We start from the raw sequence: 20,335 nt of genomic DNA, 5'->3' as shown, positions 1-20,335 counted from the left end.
TGTCTTGTGTGTGACCAAAAGGAAGATTGCAAGCAGTGATCCCTGAACTTAAGTAGATTATAATGTCATCGAGGAGATAAAATTAACACATACAAGACAATGAGAACAACTCAACAGTATGGCAGTTTGAGTCTGAGTTTGGGGTGGAGAAGAACGACCGAGCCCTGGAGTAAGTGCTTTGCAGAGAAGGTTGAGTTCAAAATGACTGATATTAGGGAGCCTCTGATGGCTTTGTGTGACCATGTGTTGAAGAGATTGGAATCAGGAAAAAGGATAGTAATCTCCTTAAGGCTGGGAATATGTTGATTGTTTTTGGCAGTTAAGACTGGCAACAACTATCAGTACTAGGTAAATTCTTAAGATATAGTCATTATATTCAACAAACTAGTCCTGGACATAAATTAGTGAGTTTCTCGGAGCCATTTAATACTTCAAGGATAGCTGGACCTGGTGATACAAGCCTGTAATCCTAGCCCTGGGGAGGCTGAGCAGGAGTATTGCTGGTAATTTGAAGCCATCCTGGGCTCCATAATGAGTTCAAGGCTAGCCTGAACTACACAGTAAGACCTCCCCTTACAAAAATAATCCAAAGAATGTGAAACCTAAATTTAATGCAAAATAGGGTACCTTTATCTTGAGTGAAGTGAAAGAATAATTGTAAGCCCTACTTTCAAGGGAAGAAGTAGGTAAAAAAATAAAAATAAAAACTCACTGGCCCGAGAGTCAGAAAAATCTCACTAAATAGCTTGATCACACCAGTTGTTTACATGTTGTTAGCTAGGGTGGGCTTTGGTAATGTCTGTGTTCTGTGCCTCAGTTCTGTAACTTGATAAACAGAGATAATGATGTAAATAAATGTCAGCACAGACTCTGGTGCAAGTTAGATGATCCAGAGATATTCACTTCATTTTCCTTTCTCTTTATAAAGAACTGAAGGGAAGCCTGGACTCAAATCAAGCCAAAGCCTTTGGAAGGTCTTGGACTATAAAAATGGAGTACCTGTGGGCAGCAGGCACCAGAGAGGCCGCCAATGTGGAGGTCACAGTACTTGTCATGAGACTGATGGGACTCCGGTGGTGAGTACAGAGTGAAAAGCTTACCACTGAGCTAGCTTTGTGAAACATTCACAGCTAGGGTTCAAGGAACCAAGACAAAGAAGATAGCAGTAGAACAAAAGAAAAATCCAAACAAAACCCAGCAATTTAAATGTAGTGGAATGCAAAAGAGAAAAAGAGATGATCATCATCGGTCAGTATGTAAGTGCTGCAGAAAGTTATTTCATTGTATGCTGTGTTAACTAGTAAAATTAATTGTAATGAGAACTTCAAGTGAGTCTCCTCCGTTTAATTAAAAAGGAGATTCTTTCTCAAGTGGACAGAAAAGAGGTCTGTTTAAGGAAAAAAGTGCTGCTAAAATTTGGGCATGTTTTTATTTCTGCAGTGGTGGAAGCAAGCTCCCCAAAGGATTGAAAGCTGATGCTCACATACTGTGTGGAGAGGTTTGTGAGCCCTGGCAACTTCCCAAAGAAGCACCCTTTCATTCAGTGACCAACAGCCTCCCTTGCAGGAAGTAGTGGATGGGAAAATTGGCGGAAGTCTAAGCAGAGACTTTCTCTACTGAAGCCACCATTTTGTAGCTGCCTCTCTCTCTACTCTCTTTCCCAGCACTTGCCCTGGGTATAGTAGTTCGACCCAGAGAAAGGTCATTCCAGCAATTCCTAAGGCCCCTCAGATACACTGCATGTTGGCTTATCCTGGCTTGGTACGGCCTTCCCCTTGGAAATAGCTGTGTAGGTTCCTCCAAGCCCAGATGACTCCATGCAGAGTACATTCAGGCATCAACATGGTTAGTCTTGCATCTGTTTATAATCTGTGTGCTTCATTTGCCACTGCTCACCAGTGTTCCCCTTGGTCTTCAGCATGAAGCCACTGGGTGAATTTTCCAGGTTGCCTGGAAAAGAAATTGATGGAACTGAGATTAGAATTCAGGTTTTCAGTCTTTAGGAATTTTCTGCGGACCTTGATTGTTATAGTGTGAATAAAAAAATCCCCCAAAGGCTCACAGGTTCAGAGATGGGACTTTTGGAAGGTGATTGGATCCTGAAGGTGCTAACCTCATCAATGAATTTATCGATTGGTAAATTCATAGTTGAAGGGGCTGTTGGAGGGAATGGTCATGGTAGATAGGACCATATCTTGTCCTCAGGCCTTTTCTTTCTGACTCTTCCTTCCTCTCTCCCTGCTTCCCAGCTATCATAGGGGTAAGCAGCTCTAGTCCTTTATGATGTTGTCCTTCACCACAGGCCTAAAAGCAATGGAACCATGTAACCATGGACAAAACTTTCTGAACCCATGAGCCAAAATTCACCTTTACCGTTGAAAGTTGATTTTCTCAGATATTTGGTCACAGGGGCCAAAAGCCAACATATGGATGATCATTGGAGAGGTAAAATGATTTCTCCACCCTTCTGGCCCCACCAGGATGAAATATCATAAGGTAGGGGAAGAATGTAATATGAAAAAACATTTAAAGAATCTTTCTAAGCATATGTTTATTGTTTTCACAGCCAAGTTATCACAGCTTTGCTGTTCAAGTTCTTCTTGGTTAGTGACTAAGCCAGTGTGGCACTGATAACCCTGTGACAAAGGCTGGAGGCTTCAGAGACAGGAACGAAAGTGAAGAAAGTGTTCTCTGGATTTGCCAGGTAGGAAGCAGTTGGTGACCTTTAAGAGCATAGTTTCAGTTCTGCAGTGAAAATGGAAGCAAGGTTGGAAAGATTAAGAAAAGAATAGGTAAGGAGAAAGTGTTGGCCATGCATGAAACACGGAAGTAAAAGAATGGCAGCACATAAAAATAGAACCCTTGGTATCATCAGGCTCTGTGTCCTAGAAAACTGGATCAACCTCCATCCCTTTGCTGCTTGTCTCATTTAATGCAATAAGTTAAATTGTTTACATTTAAAAAGTAGAAGGATTTTATTTGAATATGTGAATATATTTACTATAATAATAGGTTGTTTTTCTGTTCCCAGTGTAATTGCATTTCTTCACTTGTACCCTGGGGATGTCTCCTTGCTCTTTGGAACTTCCCCTCTCCTCTGCCCTAAAACTAGACAGCTAGACAGCGAATCATCCAAAACAAAGGCTAAAAGTTTTTGAAAATCTATTGGTCTTAGTGTAAGTCAGAAAGATTTAGATGCATACTTGTTGAGCAAGTTTTCCCACTTTCAGAGACTAATCTGGTTTAGAGATCCAATTATAGATTCCCAAGGGAAGGGTAAGAGGAGAGGAAGAAGGTACCTCAAAAGAGAGGAAAAGCAGGGAGGGAAAAAGAATAGGTCTCCCTATGCCCAGGCTCCATGCCTGTGGGATAATGGAAGCCATTTAGTGTCCAGGTGTCCTTCCATTGCGACCTGGTGAGGGCCACCTTGGACAGCCCTCCATATGTCACTCTGGAGCTTAGTTTGTGTATTCCCAAGACCTTCCCAAGGACCCATTGACTAACAATGACCCCAGGTGATAGGGCTCAACATGGTGACATAGACAAAGTTTAGGTAGAGTGAGAGTAAAGTCATCCATGGGGCAGAGAAAGTGGTGAAATACACTGCCCTGAGGTGTATATTTTTATGAATGGGTCTTCTCCATGTACTGTACCTGTGAGGGCAAAGATGATTTATCTGTCTCTCTCTCTCATACTCAACAGCTGGATAGTCTTTAGCACAGAACTTAACTGTTTGTTGAATCAATAAATGAGGTAATAGCTGATTGATGAGCACCTAAAGGTGAAAATATATATAGAAAGAGAAAAGAGAGTTAAAGATGATAGAAGAAGGAATGAACATTTGTACAGAGCTGAGAGGTGATTGAGGATGGAAAGACTGAAGGGTAGATCTATGTTCTTTCAGAGCCTGGACAAAAAGAGACGAGCAGACTGATGCTTACTTTCTGATATGTTGGAATAAAACAATAACAACAACAACAACAACAACATGTCCTTTAATACCTATAGTTAACACCACATTTATCTTCTTTATAGTTCCATTTCTGACCATAAGACATATCTCACAAAGTGTTGACAATTAAGAAATAATCTGAGAATCTATAAAAGATAAAGGCACAGGGTTATAGCTTAAGCTTTCTGTATTCATATTTAGAAAAACATGTCATTGACATCATCAGATAATCTCCATAATCTGAAGGCAGAATTGTTCTTTAAGAGTATGTTCAAATTACCAGGTAGAACTCCGTGCTCCCATACTTTCAGGTAGCTTCATATTTATTCATTCACTAATTTTTTCCTCTGCTTCATTTTGTCACTCCCTTAGAGTTACACATGAAACTCCCATTGTGTGGGACACTAGATGGAAGCTGAAAATGCAAAGATGACCAGACATGGAAGTGCATATTCGCTAATCAGTAACCAGCACTGAAGCCCAACTTACTGTGTTTCTGCCTGGCCTAACCTTGTGCTGACAGATTTCAGCCCAAATCATTGATTTCCAGTCTGCTTCAGCTCTTAGCCTACTCGGCCTGGTTACTCCATCCAGAGCCCCAGGCTGGAAGCTGCTTGGCTCTTCCAAGGCTTTCTCTCAAGAACTGAGATCTTGTGTTTTCTCCAGAAAACACAGCTAGACCCTGTGCTCTGAGTTGGCCTCAGTCTCAATGTTGCTTTGCTCCAATTATTGTCCACTCAAGCCTTATCTTGCCATGACTGTTTGGATGCTGGACGTTGACTACCTGATCACTCTCCTTTAGGGCCATTCTTTAGGATCAAGCTTTCTCATCCTTCCTCATGGCATCTCTTTCCTGCTTCATGAAGTGTCTGGCTTTGAGGTCTCTCAGCATGCCTCAGGCCATAGTCTGCCTAAGGCTGCCTCTGCTCCCTGGCTCTGCCACAACCTGGCAGTGTCCCCATTCTTGGGAATACCTCTTTTGGCAGAGAAGCTTCCTTGGATACTCTTCAGATGGGAGGAATGATTTCTCCCTCTTATCAGAGCTGGCCCAGTGCTGGGGACTCTAGGGCCTGCAAACAGAGTCACAAGGGAAAACTAATGAGATTGGAAAGAACATATTACTCATCCAGTAACGCATGATGAGTAAATCAAATGCTATGCGCCCATTTCAAGGAAAAGTATAAAATTGGGAATTAAATAACTACTTAATGGCATTCTTTCTTTCTTTCTTTCTTTCTTTCTTTCTTTCTTTCTTTCTATCTATCTATCTATCTATCTATCAATCTATCATCTATCTGTCTATTTTAGTAGGAGATACAAAAATGCAATTCAGTGTTTCTCAGCTTCTTTTTTGATCACTGAGTCATGTTAATACATTTCAACATATGCTTTTTGGTATGAAAAGATATTTCATTTATAACATGACAAGGTTTGAGGAAAATGTTTTCCTTACCTAACACTCTTTGATTTATCTAAGCTTTAGAGTTACTCTTGTTGGTGCAGTAATGTTCCATTATGCCCCACAATGTTGTGCAGCATTCAAGAAGAACTGTTTAAAACAAGAAAAAGACATCACAACAAAAACAAAATGGAGAAAACCTACTAAACTGCTTTATTTTGGAGGTAAGTAAGGTATTTCACAATCAGTGTACTTAATTTCAAATATATATTTTGAGAGAGGGTCTTGCTACATATTTCAGGCTAGCCTTGCACTTACTATGTAGTTCAAATTGGCTTCAAACTCACTGTGATCCTCCTGCCTCAGCTTCCTGAGTGCAGGGATTACACGCATGCACCACCAAGAATAGCTTTATATCTATTTTTTTTTTTGGTACCAGAGATTGAACTCAGGTCCTTGCACTTGCACAGCAGGTGACAAAACCATGAGCTAAATCCCTGGCCCCTTGATATCTATTTTTTTAAAGTTGACAAAAAATTAATTTCTTTATCGTAAACAGAGTATCATCAAAAATTCAAATTTTTTGAGCTGATGGAAAAAATAATTGTGAATCATCAGTTTGTCAAACATCAGCATCAGAGCCAACACATTTGGGATGACATCCTAGTAGGTATTTCATAGCTGGAGTCATCAAACCTGTGAGATCCAGGGGGTGAATGGGAGGAGCAGGCACAGAGAGATTCCCTGACTGGATGAAAGGCTTCAATGCTGAAACCATCTTCACACATTGGTCAGCAGTCATTAGGTTGGTGACTTTCCTGATCCCCATAAGATGCTTGCACTAGGAATAAATTTCTAGGTTGAAGCATTTGACAAGCCTTCGTTCCTGATGTCTCACACTCAAGCCTTACTTTATAGTCACATCTGTTAGTTTAAAGCATTTTTAGTTTATTGAAGAAGCCTTCACAAAGAAAAAACAGATGATGAAAATCTCATCTGTCAAAACTGTTATTAAAACCAGTAACAGTGTGAAATTTTGTTTAAATTGAAAGCATCATTTATTTTTATCAAACATTTTATAAACAATCACATTTGAGAAAGATTTGGGGGACCTGGAGAGCCCTCAACAAAATGCAGCTCATTATGTTGCTTTGTGTAACGTGTGGCTCAGAGATAGGCTGGGGCTGCTTCCCTTTCTCTTCCCTAGAGACTAGAAGGGTGCAGAGGTTGCCAGGGAGCAGGGGCGTGGCTGCTTTGACAGGGAGAGTGTCCAGTACTCAGACCTGGAACGTAGTAGTGTGGTGGCGGACGAGGGGTGCACCTGATTTGCCCTTTGCTGATGGATTGGGGCAGTGACCTGGCTTGAACCTTGAAGCCCCTGAGAGGGTTTAGGAAAAAGAATGGAAAGGAAGACTGTTCTTGGAAAGAATGAACAGGGCTTGCTTTCTTCTCCTGAGTGCAGACAGTTGATGTTGTGCTCAGACCTGCTACTGATATCAAAGGGCATTTCACAGCCAGAAGGAGTAAAAAGCACCCTGAAGCAGGGAACAAGATGAACATCAGGTCCATTTAGCTGATTCTTCATTCAATCCAGATGTTTGGCAATGTGGCGACAAAACATCCGACACTCTGCTATTGTGTAGACTCAACCTTTGAATATACAAAAGATCCAGTTTCACATTCTCAACTGTTTCATATGTCTTTGGCTGTTTGGTATTAGGAGCCTTGAAAAAGAAACCATGTCCAAGGAAAGTAGAACAATGTAAATCAGAATTTGTCCAAGTGTTGACTTTCTTTCCTTTCTCCAGGCAACACCGGAATTAATTTGGTCACACTTTGACATCTTCTCCTGGGGCCAACAAAAGGTTCCCCAGGGAGGTATGGGACACTTGCCTGGGGGTGCAGAGAATGTTTTAGGGGTTTCCAGACCTTTAGCTGCCCCTTCACACAAGTTCCCAAAGCTGAGAAGCTTGAGAATGGGTCTAGGGTACTTTTTCTCTCTCCTCTTTCTGAATCCCCCCTTTGTTCAGTGGAAAACCTTTACTCACTCATCCTGGATCTTCCTGGAGCCCCGTTATTCAGTGTGCATAGACTCCTGCACAGCACAACAGGACTACGGATCTACCTGTTCAGAGTCACAAAAGTGTGTACCTTCAAGTTTTTAATGTGCTTTTAGGAGGCTGACTACTGTCACTCCATTAGAAGAACCGAGTGACAAGCAAAGTCAACGCATTTTGGAGGGAGCCATCTTCTCTGATGAGCTTCATTGGTTCTATCATTGATTACAATTATGTAATATTCAGAAATGTGGTCCACTTCTCTGAATTGTCCATAAAAGCCTGGTAAAGATCTTGCAAATTTTGGAAGTGCATTCATTCATTTGTTCACAGGGTTTATTTCTACTCAACAGTTTCTCTGGGATCTTATTTCATCAGTTATTGCCTTCCTTGAAATTTAAACAGCTCTCTTTGCCTTAAAACACTCTTAGTCCATGTTAAAAATCCACTGACTGTAACACATCTTTTCTCCATCTTTTTATTCCTCCATTCACAGGCATTTCCATTCCTGATTTTAGCACTTAATGTCCACAAAGAGTGATCATTTCTTACTTCTGTGTCTCCATTCACTTGCTTTTTAGCTTGCTGCATTGCATTTTTTTTTACTCAGACCAGTTCCTGAAACACTCTTGAAAGTCAAATAAGAAGGTCTAAATGGTATGCATGTACCTTGCCCTTCTAAATTCTTTAAGATTTTTTACACACCCAGAATATGTAAATAAAGAAGTTTTACTTATACTCCCCAATCTATATATCTTTTCTTTTCTTCAGGTGGAAATTTAGATAATTTTTTTTCTCTTTCTCCTAGCCTTATTGCTTTGTATAAGACCTCTACTGCTAAGTTATGTTGAATAGAAGTGGTGACAACCTCATTTTGCCCCAAATTTTAAAGGGAAATTATCCAGTATTTCTTTATTAATTTTATTATGATGATAACAATAGGTTTTTTTTCCTGTGAATATCTTTTATTAGACTTTGGATGTTTTTTCTTATTCATATCCTTGAAGGCTTTTATAATAAATTTCAGTTAAATCTTATCAAATACTTTGCTAATCTTTTGATAATATCATGTTTTCACTTTTATTAGTAAGGTACATTATTTATTTTTGAATGTTAAAGTAACCTTGCCTCCTTGAGATAAACTATACTTGATAATGAAGCAATATCATGTATTTTTTATTGTATTTGCTAATATCTTTTTTTTTAGAGTAGGAAAAATTTATTGGGAGAAAGAAAACTTCTGCCTAAGAGAGACAGAAGGGGGACTGGAAAGTGGGTTGCCCATTCACCCCACGTTTCAAAGTTGTTTTATACAGCAAAGCCATGTGGTGAGGCGGGTACAAAGTGGGACAAAACTATAAGACCCAATGGAAATTTACAAGGTGGGCATGAGGTGGGACAAAACCATGACCAACCAATAAGATTACAAGTACAGTCACCCAGGTAATAGTGATTAAATGGGGGGTCAAATGGGGGAGCAAGTCACACAGCAAGCATACAAGGATTTTCAGTAAGGGTGGGTCAGGGATATTTCCTGGAGAGGCTGAGTTAAAACCTTGACCCCCCACCCAGGCGATTGATACCTATTTAGAATATCAATCACTGCTATTTATCCCCAGGGGAATCACAAGGGTGTGTAGTTTCTCTCCTTTTACAACTCTGACCTTCAATGAATGTGTCTTGATTGTCCTCCATGTTGGGTCCTTGACTGACCTCCATGTTAGCTCCTTGTTGTGTTGGCTCCTGGAGGGCTGGTCCCATCTAACTGCACACAAGATATCTAATTAACTTACCTATCTGCAATATTCCCCCCTCTGAAGAAGTGTCCCCTCACTGCTGTGAGGGAACAAAGGGTGAAGACCATTCTGGCTACTTCCAGCTGAAGAGAGTCACAGTTGTGATCAGCAGTTAGTTACTCTACAGAGAGTCTTTCTGAAGGCCCTTGATAGGTGCCTGGCATTGTCATCTTGGTAGCCATATATAGCTTTGAGTCTGGAGGAGACAAAGCCAAAGAAACAGTTAATACATGGACCAAATTATAAGGTCAGCAGGATTGCTGTGAATATAGCCAACAAGGATTTCCACTGGGAGGAACTAGTAATAGCCTCCCACAAAGAGGATAAGGAGAAGGTCCAGGGGACTTCAGAATCCCAACATAGAAGTCCTATTGTATAGTTTGGCAGTTATAAGCTGTTTATAAGGTCAGTCTGGTGGATCCTGGTAAATGAAGCCTAGCACATTTGTCATTGGTTCCATTTGTATGACTGCTTGGAGTTTGGCAGCCTCTAGGCAAGAATAAACAAACCTTTTAAGAAATTAGAGCATGTATAATCTAAGCATGAGTACACTAGAATGAGAGGGCAGGTTGGGGAGAAAGTCACACTGAGAAATTGAAATAGTGATTTTAACCTGCTGTTAGATTCTTTCATTGATGAAGGTTATGTATGTATAAGTCTGATATTTTGTCATAAGTTTCTCTAGTTTTAGCTGCAAGAAGATAAGAAACAATTTGAAGAACAAATCTCATTGAAGACATTTAAAACTCTAGCTGAGCTCTTATAGATTTTACCATAGTTTTTTCCTAATGATCTATAACTGTGATCAGGTACTGGTGTAGCTAGAAACTGCCAGAAGGGGTCAGTGACTGGAGCCCCTTTTTATACCTAGGTTTATTACTATGGCATTATTTTATACCTCTTTTGGTTATTCTTTTCTGCTGGGTGTTTAAGACCAAGTTAAAGTGAGATCTGTCAATCATTACGAACCTCTTATTATCTATCAAGGTCAGTTAAGTCTCCTCAGACATTACTTTGGAACCATGCATAGAACCTCTCAGCTCCTCTGTCAGTGTCAGCCGTCAGTATGGGTCATGGCCTTGCTTGCCAATGTTTCTTTCAGTGAAAGTATGGGAGATTTTTCCCTCTTGGTGACCATCCTTTGGCACTTGGTACATTTGTCCTGTGGTGCCCAGCAATCTCCCTGCTCAGGAGGTTGAGTGACTTACCAAAGATGTAGAATCCTGTAGGAAATGTTCCTTTGTGTCCTGGATCTTTGTTGACCTTGAGGGACCAGGGCCAAAATATTGGCTGTCCTCATAGCCCAGTTACCTTTCTAGTTTTGGGCTCCAAACTTAATTGTTGAACACCCAGAAGAGAAGATCAGTAACATAAGTATTTCAGTAGGAGCAGCGAGCTTAACTATTACAATAGTTAAGACATCAAGCACTTTTGAAGTATAAAGCACAGTTAGAGGGCTGTTATTTCTTACCAACCATAGTTGTTTTAGTAGTTGAATCCCTGTAGAATGTTAACAGACAACAGTTATATATTATAGAGAAGCCTAAGATCAAGAGCCACACATAGTATTTTAGTATGACAATCATGATGACATTGTCTTTGTAGCACATGTCTATCTTAGTACAGAATAGTCTTTCAGTCAGACACCTTCATCTGATCACAAGACATTAAATGACATAAATAAAACTCTTATTTGTTATCCTTTAGTAGGATGCCATCTAAAGAGAACATACATATTGGCCTATAAATGTATCTTAGGAGTTCATAATGTCTAGCCTTTAATTTTAGTGTGACATTGTTTCAACTGTTTGGTGACTAAGCATCCTTAAGTGTGGTGACACATATAACGTACATCACATAAGTTTGTTTTTTTTGGTACCGGGGATCGAACTCAGGTCCTTGTGCTTGCACAGCAGGAGGCAAAACCACTGAGCTAAATTCCCAGCCCAATCACATAAGTTTTTAAGAGAACTATTATTTAACTGGTTTCCTCATGCTGGCTTGACATGTACCTCTTATCACAAGTAGCTGGAATGTAAGAGAATGGCACATACCTGAGTCAAAAAAGATCATTACCATAAACAATATCTTAGAAGATCTGTACACCCAGAAGGCATGGATGATATTTAGTACACCATGAAATAACAATGAATATCAGTTACATGGAACCCCTTGTCATTCAACTTTGTTTTGTACCAAGAGCATTTAAAAATAAAATCTTATTGTTTTCCCACAGAAAACTTAGCCCATGTATACCTATCACAATGATATGTTTAGCGATGTATTTCCCATGAGGCTATGGAAATTATTGGGGTCTCCTTTGTGAACAAAGGCTGGAATAAATTTTTTTCCAGGCAACCACTCCTTTATTTTCCAAGGAGAGTCCTGTCCTGTAGTTTTCCTAAGCCCAAGATTCTTTATTTAATTATCATAACAAATTTTTAGATGACTTATGAGAGCCAGATCATAACAATTAACACGTTATTTTTGAAAAGCAGTTGACATTATTTGGATGATCTGGCAACCTGGGGGAAGCATGTCTTTAGTGACATTTATAGGCCAACTTGAATTACAGGCAAAAATCTTTAAAAATCCAAAATGCCAAAAGAAAAAAACTCAAAACAGCTGTATGTGTTGTAACAAATTGAACAGACAGACACACACGTAAGACAACTTGTTTATAAGCCAGAGTGCACCCAGATGTATTTGGCCAAGTTGAATTATAATAACTTTTATAATTTTTAGATTTATAACTATAAAAAGACTAGTCAGAACTTTGTAGGTCAATTAACAGAGATCTCTTGTAATAAGAATCAAAAGGAATAAAAATCTTCTACATCTGTGAAAGCAAAAATGGTTTTAAGATGGGCCCTAAGTTCAGAGTTTATCTGACTGGAATACCCAGCTATACAGGCTTCTCATTGTTGCTTTGATAACCATAGTTGTTTGATAGCCACATGTAATTGTTCCCTCTAAAGGAACAGACCATTAAAGGTAATTTTAACTATCTCCAGTGGGGTCCACTTAGGCCAGATCTGCATGTAGAAGAGACTAGGTGACACTCTTTGGAGCTAAGTATGAATTCCAAGCAGTGAGGAAAGAAGGCCTGCCAAGGCTCCAACCTGCTGTGCTGCAGATGTCTACCTAGGACAGTTTTTCCCATTTTGAAAAGAAACAAAAGGAAAGAAGGTATCCCTGTCTATCCCTCTTGTTCTGTGCCCATCTCATCCAGTGCCAGTGGCAGCTGACTAGAGGTGCAAGGAAGTGGCCAGAGCCAGGTTGGCTGTTCTTACCATTCTCTAATTTTGCCTGAGGGCTGAAAGACAGATAAATCTGAACTAAAACTTTTACATTTATTTCATGAGAGTTTCAGGATTAAACTTAGACCAGTTTTCTATATGGCACAGTGATAAATGAAGGTCAGCTTTACTCTGGAAGGATTCCAGGGAGGGGAAACTCACCATTCTGGAAGCTTTGTCTTGAAATCCAGCAGCCACAGAGGAGGGAAGTGCCTTGAATCAAACTGCGTTATTTCTCAGGAGCAGGGCAGAGGAGAAGGAACAGAAGAATATGGCACAACAACTAAAACTTAACGATCTCAGGTGTAGAAGGACAGTTAAGATCCAGGAGCTTTTCCAGGGTAGATCTGTGATCCTTAGCAAAACATGTTTCCAGAGACAAAAGCTATGATTGAATCTCACTGGTTTGCCAAGCAGAAAAATCAAACCAATAAACAAAGAACCCAAATGGCTGCTTTTTGCCTCTTGAAAGAGAATGAAAGTGTTCTAATTATATTGTTTAGGGTTTACCCTTTTTAATGAATTACTCTGAATCTATAATATCTAATTTATGATTGAAATACTCTACAGGCTGTTGAGCAGCTCCCTGATGTTGTAGAAACACTCCCAAAGCCACCTTTTATTAACATACAAACTGAGATGGTGTCCTGTAGGCAGGCACTTCGAAGTGCTTGTTTGAGCTTCTGGAATGTGGTCTTGGAACCAGGTTCCCAGGTTAAAATATGGGTACCTGTCTTTTGGAGGTTTTTTAATAACCTGATCGAGGGGGTCACACAAGCTCACTATATCCTGCTATCTAAAGGTGACAAAAGCCTATGATATTTAGGAATCCCTTTGGCTCTTTTAGAGTCTTGGGATGTGGAAAGGAAAGAAATGGTTTAATTCTTTCTTCCCCCAGTCTTTGGGTTCCCTTAGATATAATAAGGCCTAAATATTTTACCTCAAGGCTGCAAAGCTGTGCCTTGGATCTAGAAACATTACAACCTCTGTCTGTTAGAAAATTCAGCAGAGCAGATGTCTTGGCTAGAAAGCTCTTCTGAGGGGGGACATAACAGCATACCATCTACATATTGCAAGACTGTGACTTGGGAAAAACTATAGTATTTCCTTTTATCAAATCAGGATGTAGAGATGTCCTATTTTTCCTGATAAATAGTTGACAATTTAAAATAATTGAAGTACTTAGTTGTCATGTTTCTTAGACCTTCAAGAATACATGCCTGGGCTGGGGATTTAGCTCAGTGGTTCTGTCGCCTGCCTTGCAAACGCAAGGACCCAAGTTTGATCCCGGATACTAAAAAAAAAAAAAAATACATACCTGAAAATGTCTTCTATTTAATCTCCTCTCTGATTGGCAGGTCAGTGGGATTCTTGTATAGAAACTGCTTGTGTTCCAGTAGGAACCAGTTATTCCCTTGGCTGCCTGACTTTTGAGCTTCCAGAATTAAGATATTTGTCTCTATACATAGTAGCAGCTTGTAATACTACTTTTCTCTCATTAGAAATCAATGTGTGATTTAAGAGCAACATTATATCTTTCTAATCTAGTCCATAGGTCTGAGTAAGTCCTCTAAAGACCTCAGTGTACATATCAGGGTCATCTGAAAACTTTTAAGTCTCATTTGATCTGTCTAAGATTACTGAGAGAAAAAGACACATGAACACAGGTAGTCCCATATTTGCCATTTACTTCCTACAAGGGATGTTGTCGTTGAGGCATCTGAACAACTTAGCTAAGGATGGATATAGCCTCATAGAGAGATTAATTACAGCTGGCCTAGAAACTCCACCCTCAGTAAATGGTGGTTAAGGCGAGGAATAGCCTCAAGCTTAGAGGTTCTGAATGTTTAAAGGGTGAGGTGTCTCTCATTTTTCTATGTCCCACATTTATATTTGAACACAAGCAAGAATTGCTTCTTAATACAAAGAAAATCTCAACATAAGATCATTTGACCTTTTTTTCTCTCTTATAGCATAATTCTAATTGTGAAATAGCATCATAGTACTTTCCTCTGTGTATTTGGCTTTTGGATGTAGACACACCACACACGGGTGTAGAGAAATATTAAATTGTTCCTTAATATATTCCAAAGGAGTAAGAGATTCAGATATGGAGCTCCTAAACTGAAACAAGAGAAAGAAATATGGCATCCCATAAGTCTCTGGTTGATTCTTGTGCCCTGTAGGGTGTCCCCCAAGGTTTATACCACTCCAGGGTAGGTAGCTACCATCTGGAGAAAAAAACCAGAAAATAAAACCAGACTGGACTATCTACCCTTTACCAGCCTGTGATCTTATCTTCCCCAGGTAACTCATATCCTTACCCCAGTAGGTACTCTTAAGTGCAAGTTACCATTGACTTCGGCCATAACAATCATGTTTAGAGAAGGAAGTATTGCTAGCAAACCAAGAGATTTAAACCACTGCTTTCTAGTTCCTTGAAAGAGTGAAGGGAATAGGTCAACAGTCAAATTAGGGCACTTTTCCTGCAAAGGAGATCACTTCCAGAGATGGTAAGTCAGAGATTCTGCCCTGGGCCCTAAGGCAGAGAAAGCTCTGAGAAATTTCTGTGGTCTATCCAGTCATTTAGGCAACTTTTATTAGCAAGACAAGGCTACTTCTTTAAGGGCCATTTAAAATTCACTAAGTATTTGAAACTCTTGTGTCTTTCTAGCAGCCACAATCTACATAGTAAAGGCACTCTTATCGACTGACTTTCTATGTACACAAGAATGAAGAGAAAAGCTTGCTAAGATAGTCCTATATTGTAGTTAACAAGTACAAACACAAATGCGAGTTACTGATTGCTATTTTCCCTACTGTAAAACAAAACAGTCCTTGCAAGTTGCCTTAGTCTGACTTTCTGGAAGGAGGAGTGGTCTGACCACCAGTCATTCTCAAATGAACTCCCAGTGAGTTGGAGAAAAGTTTAAGGGGAGTTTTTAACTTGCTAGCAGAGAGGAAAAATCCAAATAAAGCTCAAGCTGGTTAAACATCCAAAAATCACCATATAGCACTCTATAAGTCCACAGTCAAGGTTCTGAGATCTTCACAACTTATCAGCAAAGGTATTTTTCTCCCCTACATACATAAATGATGAAGACCATGCCTAGGGGAAGAGAATGTTTGGATAGTTTTTACTCTATCAAAGATTTGTTTTCTACATTTGTCTAGAGGTCTGTTTTACTAGTAGAGAGAGCAGTCCAAATCTGTAGCTCAACTCTTAAGGGAGACTTAAGAAAGGGCTCTGACAGCATCATTTCAGATCACTCTGAGGCAGAAGATATCTGATGATCACTGACAGAGTTCTCCTTTCACCTCACTGAGGAGTCCAGATAGGGACAAGATGTGGAAATTTTCTGCTGATTACCCAGATGGGCTGTTGGGAGCTAGTTTCTTCTGAGGGACCTTTGGGTATCCACCAGAGAGTAGCCCTGGCCATGACCCCTCAGTTGTCACCTCAGTTTCTGCTAGTTCCATGCAATCAGAGATCTGTCTCCGAAAGGAACCCAATTGGCTCTCTGGTCAATGTTCCACCCACCATTGGTGTCAATGGGAAGGGGGATTCACCAGAGGACAACTGGAGAAACCTGTCCTCTGCTTTGAGAGTGGCAGCTGCCCTAAAGGCAGTTACTAGCTGGCAGAGTAACCACTGTTTGGCATTCTATAAGGGACAGATAAAAGCCTGAACTGTCTTTATCTGATACGATTTCATAAGAGACCCATTTTACAACATTTTTAAGCAACTAAGTCCAAATGCAGCACTTAGAAAACAAGAATAAAATGTAATTTTAACAAAAGACAATGCATAAGAAAAACAAGAAATTTACAAACATTTAAATCACAACTAAAATTAAGACACTTTTGAAACAAAAGCCAAAACAAAGGCCAGAATTTATGAACTAAAAACCAGAATCTATGAAACAAATGTCCATAGCCTATGAAACAAAAGTTACAATCTATAAAGCAAAAAGACCAAAGTTAGAACCTGTGGAACAAAAGCAGACTCTTACCTCCGACCAATAATCTCAGTGGAAGACCTCCAAAGTGATGTAGGGGAAGAGACATAACTCCCAAACCTAATAGATACCCAAGACATGAGTTCGTATTCTCTAAAATCAAAGAATGAATTCTAGGAAGAATGGAGGTTAAGAGTAGGAAAAGTTTATTGGGAGAAAGAAAGCTTCTGCCTAAGAGAGACAGAAGGGGGAGCAGAAAGTGGGTTGCCCCTGATAATATCTTGTTAATATTGCTTTTACCTATTATCACAAGGTTTTTCCTTTACTTTCCTTTTTGTAGTATCTGTACTTTAGTTTGTTCTAGGGTGATATAGTCTCATAAAAAGAGTTGGGAAGTATTCCCTCCTCTTCTATTTGCCAGAAGTGTTTATGTGGATTGATAAATGCTTTATTTTTTAAATGCTTTAAGGCACTCCATCCTAATTCAATATGAGATGGAGTTTTGGTTTTGAATACTTTAAATTATGAATTAAATTTCTTAATATAGAATCTTCACTTATCCTATTTTTTTTGTAAGGGAGCTCCAGTAACGTGTCTTTAAAGAAATTTGTCTATTTCTATTTCATCTAAATTTTCAAATTTATTGGCACAAAGTTATTAATATATCTCTTTATTACCTTTTTTGGGTTCAAAAGATCTGCAGTAATGACTCATTTTCCATTTTTGATATTGGTAATTGGTTCTTTGCTCTTTTTTCCTGATCAGTCTGGTTAGTAGTGCATCATTTTGATCCATCTTTTCAATTACAAGCCTTTGGCTTCATTGATTTTTTTTCTTCTGCTAGTCTACCTTCTATTTTAGTAGTTTCTACTCTGAGCTTTACTATTTTCTTTTGGCTTACTTAATGTTTAGCTTGCTCTTATTTTTTATTTTCTGCAGGTGGAAACAGATCATTGATTTGAGACTTTTCTTATAACCTTGGTATAGGAATTTAAATCAATAAATTTCTAAACAGTGCTCTAGCTGTTTCTTATAAATATTAGATGTTATATTTTAATTTTTTCATTCAAAGTAATTTCTTATGTCCATTTTGAGATTTTCTTTAATGACCCTTCATTCTACTTGTCTTCTGGTGATACACATATGTTACACAGTTTGATATTTTTCCCCTCAGGTCTTTGAAGTTTTCTCTTTCTTTTTCTCCCTTGGTGCTTCCTTTAGGAAAGCTTATGTTGTTATATTGTCAATTTTTTGCAGTGTTTAATAGTCTGTCCATCTCACCCAATGAATTTTTTATTTTTTATTTTGCACTTTTCAATCTCTTGAAATTCCATTTAGTCTTATATCTTTTAGTCTCTTGTGTGTATTTCTTTAAATCCATGAGGACATTATGCATATTTATAATAGGTGTTTTAGTGTCTGTGTTAGTTCAATAATATTTTAAATTTTGGGGTTAGTTTCTATTGGCTAGTTTTTCTTTTGGTGTGGGTATGTCTTCTAATTTCTTCACATAAACTGATATTTGATTTGGTGAGGCATACATGTTGTGAATTTATATATTTGAGTGCTGGGTTTTGTTGTATTTCTTTAAAGAACACTGCACATTTTCCCACAAGACAATATATTTTTAAGGATAGGCCAATATTAGTCTATATTTTAAGAATAATTTAGACTCATTTTTTTGGTCTCTACTAAAATATAAATTCAGTCATCCAGTTGCAATCTAACCAGTGAAAACCAAAGTGATATCTTTCCCTTATATGAGTTCTGAGAATATTTTCTAAAAATCTAACATTTCATGACAATGTCCCCTCACCCCCAAGGTTGTTCTTGTGTAGTTTGTACACAGATTGCACACAAATTGGTATTCAGCCAAAGATTTAAGAAGACTCTTTTTCAAATTTCTGGAGCTCTTTCTCTCATATTCTCTTTTGCAATTTTTAGCTACATCTGCCAGTCTGAACTGTGAGCTCTGTGTCTTCAATTTAGCAGTGCTATGAAGCTCTGTTTGAGTTTTCCTTTCCTGAGCTAGAGGTTTGCAAATTACTTCCAGGAAGAATGCCAGTAAAATGGAAAGATTCACCTTATTTTTCTCTCTCTTTTCCCCCCAGAGATTACAGTCTTGTGCTGCCAGTTGTCTGACATCTGAAGACAGTTGTTTCATAATTTTGTTCAGTTTTTGGTTGTTGATGGTAGCGAGATAAATCTGGACCTTGTTGCTCCCTCATGACTGGAAGTTAAAATCCTTGTGTCATCTTTGATTTCTCTTTTTTCCCTTACTTCCCATCCAGGTTGTTTGCCTTCCCTCCCAAGTCCTATCACGACAGTCCCACACCAGTTATCTTCCCACTGCCGTGGCCTTGCTCTGCCGTCTTCTGAATAACTGTGTCTTTCACTTAATCCTCCTTCCTCTGGATTCCATCCTCCTGATTGAGTCATCACTCTATTGCCAGTACAATCATCCTAAAACTCTTCCAACTATGATTTTTAAAAAATATAAAATCTTCAATGCCTTCACCTAGTAGTACTTTTGAAATATTTAAAGCATAGCACATAACAACTTTCTAATACATGTTGGTGTTATAGCAACTTTATGTTATTCTCTTTTACTTTCAGCTATCATTTTCTCTACTGTTACTTCCCTTACATTCCTTCCTTTCTCACCTTTTCTACTATATTTTCTCTTCCCTATGCATTAAAATCATAGGAACCTAGTACCGGGGATCAAACCCAGGACCTTGAGCTTGCGAGGCAGGCGCAGCACCCACTGCGCTAAATCCCTGGCCCCTGGAACTCATTTCTTAAAGAGCGTCCTCTTTCTCTGAACTCTGAAAGTGTGTTTTGATACTTCTCATGGCACTATTGTCTATACCTTTATCATAGCTCTTTTTGAACAAGTATTATTTACATCACGTATTCATGATAAGTGTGATTTGTTTTAGTACCTTATGACAAATACTGGCAGTGAATTTTCACTGACTTTGTGCCTAGTAGAATGTTGAAGAAATTATTGCCTTTGTTATTATCTTGAAATAATTTTTCCCTTGTGTCTACTGACTCAACTCCAGAACAGGAGTCTAATGCTAACCACTCTACTGTGACAGGATTTAAAATCAGCACATCTGTATCATAGCTACATTGTGACACCATTACCATCATTCGATGTGACACATTATGTCACTAATTTCATATATTAAAGACCACCCAGATGTGGTGGAACATGCCAGTAATCCCAGTACTCAGTAGGCAGAGGCAAGAGTATTGCTGTGAGAGGCCAGCCTGGGCTACCTAGTGAGCTCATTGCCAGCCTGCACTACACAGCAAGATGCTATCTCAAACAAGAACAACAACAACAACAAAAAACAATAAAAAAATTTTTTTTGAGACAGGATCTCACTATGTAATTCAGACTGGGCTTGAACTCACTATGTGACCCAGGCTGGCCTGGAACTCATGTGGATCTCCCTGCCTCAATTTTCCAACTTGGATTATAGGCATATACCCCTATATTCATCTTTATTTTCAATTTACACTTAGTACCCCCCTTCTTACTTTTATATATGCCCTTTTTTCAGGCATATGTGCTTCTTTCTCACTAGAGTATTATCTCTCAACAAATAAACATTGCTTGATTCCCCACCCCCGTGGTAGCTTTAATACAGTGCTTTGTATATACATAAGTAGAGAACAGAATAATTATAAGATCCTTATTTTTTGAGTCAGAAACACAAGGGCATATATATATATATACACACACTCTTCAGTTCACTGATCATAAGGTGACACATAATTTAAAAATAAATAATTATAGGGGCCAGGGATTTAGCTCAGTGGTTCCATTGCTTGCCTTGCAAGCACAAGGACCCGAGTTCG

The 20,335-nt window shown here is 38.9% G+C and overlaps 1 long non-coding RNA gene across 3 annotated transcripts in view; it reads left to right on the top strand.

Annotated features, from left to right (window-relative positions):
• Positions 1 to 20,335, top strand: part of LOC110344645 (uncharacterized) — a 39,305-nt gene that overhangs the window by 7,549 nt on the left and 11,421 nt on the right. Inside the window, exons 2-3 of one of the 3 annotated variants that reach the window (XR_015443383.1) lie at positions 929 to 2,704; positions 4,325 to 20,270. This is a non-coding gene — a long non-coding RNA (uncharacterized LOC110344645). Of the gene's footprint in view, positions 1 to 928; positions 20,271 to 20,335 lie in introns of those variants that run through there. The other 2 variants (XR_015443384.1, XR_015443382.1) reach the window with 2 other exon arrangements.

This window comes from Heterocephalus glaber, unplaced genomic scaffold (genome assembly GCF_053883595.1).
Source record: "Heterocephalus glaber isolate CG9 unplaced genomic scaffold, H.glaber_assembly_v1.0 deba00000331, whole genome shotgun sequence".
NCBI classification, from domain to species: Eukaryota; Metazoa; Chordata; class Mammalia; order Rodentia; family Bathyergidae; genus Heterocephalus; species Heterocephalus glaber.
This window is presented reverse-complemented; position numbering and strand designations above follow the sequence as displayed.